This window comes from Haliotis rufescens, unplaced genomic scaffold (assembly GCF_023055435.1).
Source record: "Haliotis rufescens isolate VD_foot unplaced genomic scaffold, xgHalRufe1.0.p SCAF_45, whole genome shotgun sequence".
In the NCBI taxonomy this organism is placed as follows: Eukaryota; Metazoa; Mollusca; class Gastropoda; order Lepetellida; family Haliotidae; genus Haliotis; species Haliotis rufescens.
The window spans coordinates 2302721-2307253 of record NW_025964168.1 but is presented as its reverse complement, the minus strand read 5'-3'; positions in this window follow the sequence as shown (position 1 = coordinate 2307253).

Sequence of the window (4533 nt, the reverse complement as noted above, 5' to 3'; positions counted from 1 at the left end):
ACGGAGGGGAATCTTAATTGTGTTCTGAGGGAGATGCGATGCCAGTCCATAACCCAACCTAGATTTTCAGAAAAGCCATTCATCGGGCTTTTGGGTAATTTATTTTTGTCTTTGGGTTTGTCTAGTGTATGTAAATGGTCTTTCTATTGGCTTCAAACGAAGTTGTTTACGTAATGTGTAGTTTACGTATCAATTATATTAACATGGGGAAAATGAACAAAGTTTGACAAATATTTTATCACGTTAAATGCCACATATTAAGAATTGGAAATTGTGAAATAAGGGAATATTACAACTAACGACCACGTTCCATTATCTTGAGACTGCCAAGGGTCAACCCTATAACGCATATCGGTCTGGACCCGCATCTCTCATGGTGCTGGTCTGATAGAATAGGCAAACACATATAAGACGTTGATATCTTTATCATCCACCCTTATCAAATCACACGTACCACGTATACATTCATTGCATACTATATATGAATTAGTAAGCTATTATTCTTTGCTCAGAAACACCTTTATCATCAATGGCTCCGTCAAACTAAATTATATAATTCTGTCTAGGTAGCGCCACTTCAGTTCGCAATAACAACTTTATCGTCAGTTATATCAGTAAATGAGATTATCTGTATAGTAGCTAGAATAGGTATAAATACGGACGACAGACAGTCACAAATCGTTCTGTGTCTGTCTAATAAACTGACTGTTTATTCACTCGGAAACCTTACCATCTTGTACTATGTTAATTCTTAACTATATGCTTTTACCCTTGGCAATACCTGCAAGTTTAATTGGTAACCGAAAATGTCATACTTGAGTGTCCATCTTAGATATTCCCATGCACTACTTCTGTGTATAGATTATGCCAATTCTGTTAACTGTATTACATTGTTTACCTTTAGGAATATGTATTGTGGCTGAACTGAATGTATCTTGTGTGAATGCCCACTCGGGTAATGTATTAGAGTGTGTTGGTTATACTATATTCAATTATAAACTGTTAAATTATGTCGTGTACCTTTGAATATGTATCGTGACTAATGTTGTACATGTATATATCTTGTTCATCTAATATTCTTCACATAAATGTACCTCTATAACTGATTGTAAATCTTCTCTAATAATTGATTGTAAACATTCTATTGTTGACTGATTATATACAAGATTCTGTGGCTGTCTAATAAACTGACTGTTTATTCACTCAGATCTGTAGTTGTCTGGGGTGGTCGTGTACAGTGGTACCTCTGCTAAGCGAGCTGATTCCCCTCATTCGTTTTAATAATTATATCCTTATTTGTTAATAATAACATATGTAAGCTTTAGATCAAATTACTGAAATGTTTTATGATGTAATGTGATTTATGCTATTTATTTAATGAAGATGACGTTGTGTCAGATTAGCAATATCCGGGAGACCCTACAAAGACTCTGTAGACACCTGGCAATATCCTTAAGATCCTGTATAGAGAATGTTTCAACAGTGACATAAGGCCCATTTTCGCTCAGTGTGTGAAGAAAATTTTTTAAAAAATGTTCCGTAATGTTCATACCCTGACATAAGAAAAGTATATGCACCGAGCGGTAGATTTGAAACTTGTCCAGCCCTGAAGAATCCGCGCAGATCCTTAGAAGTAATGGATGATCCAGATACATAGTTCAGGGCCCGTTCCATGCACGAAGCGTTCCTGGCAGAACAGGAGTTATAAATCGCGGAACACTAAGGGCCAGAAATAACGACCTTCTGTCAATCTGCCATAGACTTCTTGCCATAGACATAGATTGTGTAATTCACATTGAAGGGTTACCTGCCCGCATCTCCTGCTGTTGACTGGACTACTTGTACCATGTTAATACAATGTCAGTGACCTACACCCTCACAGTCTGCATGTGATGCTGCGTCGGACCCATGTGAGCACGTTCGTTTGTTTTAACATGGTATGTTATATGACCAGTTCCAGATCGGAGAGGAATTTCTAGATGTCGTAGATACCAATTACTAGATGAAACACCTACTGCTTCTGTGAGATACTAAAAGATAAGCATATTCTCTTGTGTTTTGCATATTAAAGGCTATACACGAATCCCAATCGGGTACTGGCACTCTGTAGTACCGGGTTTGCTCATATAATAGAAAAGGTTGGTTGGTTGGTTGGTTTGTCGTTTAACGCGGCACTCGGCAATATCCCAGCTGTGTAACGGCGGTCTGTAAATAATTGAGTCTGGACCAGACAATCCAGTGATTGGTATCATGAGTATCGATCCACGCAATTGGGATACGATGACATGTGTCACCCAAGTCAGCGAGCCTGACCACCCGATCCCGTTAGTCGCTGAAGACATATTCTCCTCCGGATCTTCTCGGGTTATAATGGAATGGGACCATGCCTTGCGCCATGCTAGTGTGGTGTGTGAACAACTAAAATTGAAAGTAGTTTCTGGTACAGACATGTGCGTTGACGATACGCAGAAACGCATTTATGATATGTGGGCGCCACGCATACAAGAGTCGATCTTAAGATTAATAGAGGTTGTTATGGATATATGGGCGGTTGGGTAGCTAAGAGGTTAAATAGTTCGCTCGTCATGACGGGATCAATTCCTCACATGGGTGAAATGTGTACGGCCCATTCTCTCCGTCGTGATATTGCTGGGTTATTGCTAAAAGCGGCGTAAGACAATACTCACTCACTATGGATACACACAGCTGACAGAAGTTTTGATGTATCCATATACGAGTATTTCCAAATTTGAGACAACCGTGACAAAAATGATGTCTGTTGCAATTCCCTATTTTGATTTGTACCATGCTTCCCTGTCTTTTCCGGTAAGCAATTTTCTTGCCTTTACATGTGTTTTTGACGTGTGTACCGGGCGGGGAACAATACGCTCACCTTTTCGCGAACACCTTGTATCAATACTATTTGATAGTGACTCATACTGTTCCACTTATCAGTGAGAGCAACACCGAGATCATTGAGAGTGGGGGGTGGAATTTGGAACACGTCCACCGATGATGTCACATATGTGTTCAATGGTTGAGGCGTCAGGACTGAGTGCTGGCCACGGCATTGTATGGATGTTTTGCTGTTGGAAGAATTGGTTCACAATCCTGGCACGATGAGCTTGACATCCAATGTCTAAGCTCTGGGTGAGTGGTTTTACCTTGCTTTTATTGACATTCCAGCAATATCATGGCAACACAAGAAATGGGCTAACAACATTGTACCCACGTGAATAACCAGTCTCAAGCTTCCCATGTGACAAGCAAATGCTTTAACCAGGAGGTTATCCCTCAAACCTCAGCAGTGAACAGGGACACCAGAAATGGGTGTTCCACATTGTACCCAGATGAACAATCAAACAGTGGCCTTTGGTATGACAAGCACCTGCTTAAACCTCTAGGATACGCCTCCACCTCACTCTCAGACTGTTTGATATTGACAACTGCTTACCAACCTTCCAAATACAAGGGAGCATGGCTGGTCCCATCATCTGCAGAATTGCATACAATAGGCACACCAGAAACCTATGATCATGGCTTTGAATCCATGTTTTTCAGCATCATCACCATATAAAATATATAAGACGTGTACCACTTTGGGCTTCCTCCAACATGAAGCTGACATGCTGTAATATAACTAATACTTTTCAAAACAGCTTTAGACATAACAGTGTACTGATGCTCAGTAACAAATCTAACAGGTAAAACAAATCTACCAATTAAGATTGCTGTATGTACAGCTTGTTATGATTTGTATCTTTTTAATTTATATTAATGGATGCCTATAAGGGAGTGGATAGTATGAACAGTATCAGTGGAAGAAAGTCCAAATGCATGCATATCTAAGACATAGCACTATGGTGAAACCCACGAGCATTGGTATGGTGCTGACAAACCTTGAAACATGATCAGGATCAATCTGGGATTCAAACCCACATTCCTTGGATGCAGGATCCCAAGTGACACACTGCAATTGTGACACCTTAGACTACAGGATCACCCATTTTTCCGGATGCATATAACTAGCTGGTGATTAATCAGTGATGACACTAAAACTCAGCAGCTTGTGTATCCTTAAAATTATCTGGAATTAAACTCCCCAACACCAACAGAAGAACCACACATTTTTTAGCCCGAAACAGAGTTTCAGATCGTTCATTTTCAGGGCCATTAAAATAATAAATTCCATAGATTTTCTTTCAAATTTGGTAATGAAATGGAGTGGCCGACTGCAGCATGTTTTTAAGCTGTTTTTATCAACATTCCAGCAATATCACGGGTGGGGACAGCAGAAATTGGCTTCACACATTCAACCCATGTGGGGCTTGACAAGCAAACTCTTAAACTACTAGGCTTCCCTGCCATCCCGTTAATGATATAGAGGAATGTCCAATCAAATGGTGACAAAATCATAAAGATGTCTTAAAACAATTTGCCTCCAGCTAAAACATTATCCATCCCAGGCCTGGGTGATTGATGACAATTGATCAGCAAATCTTTTCTACACATTTTCAATTTCTAAACACATCA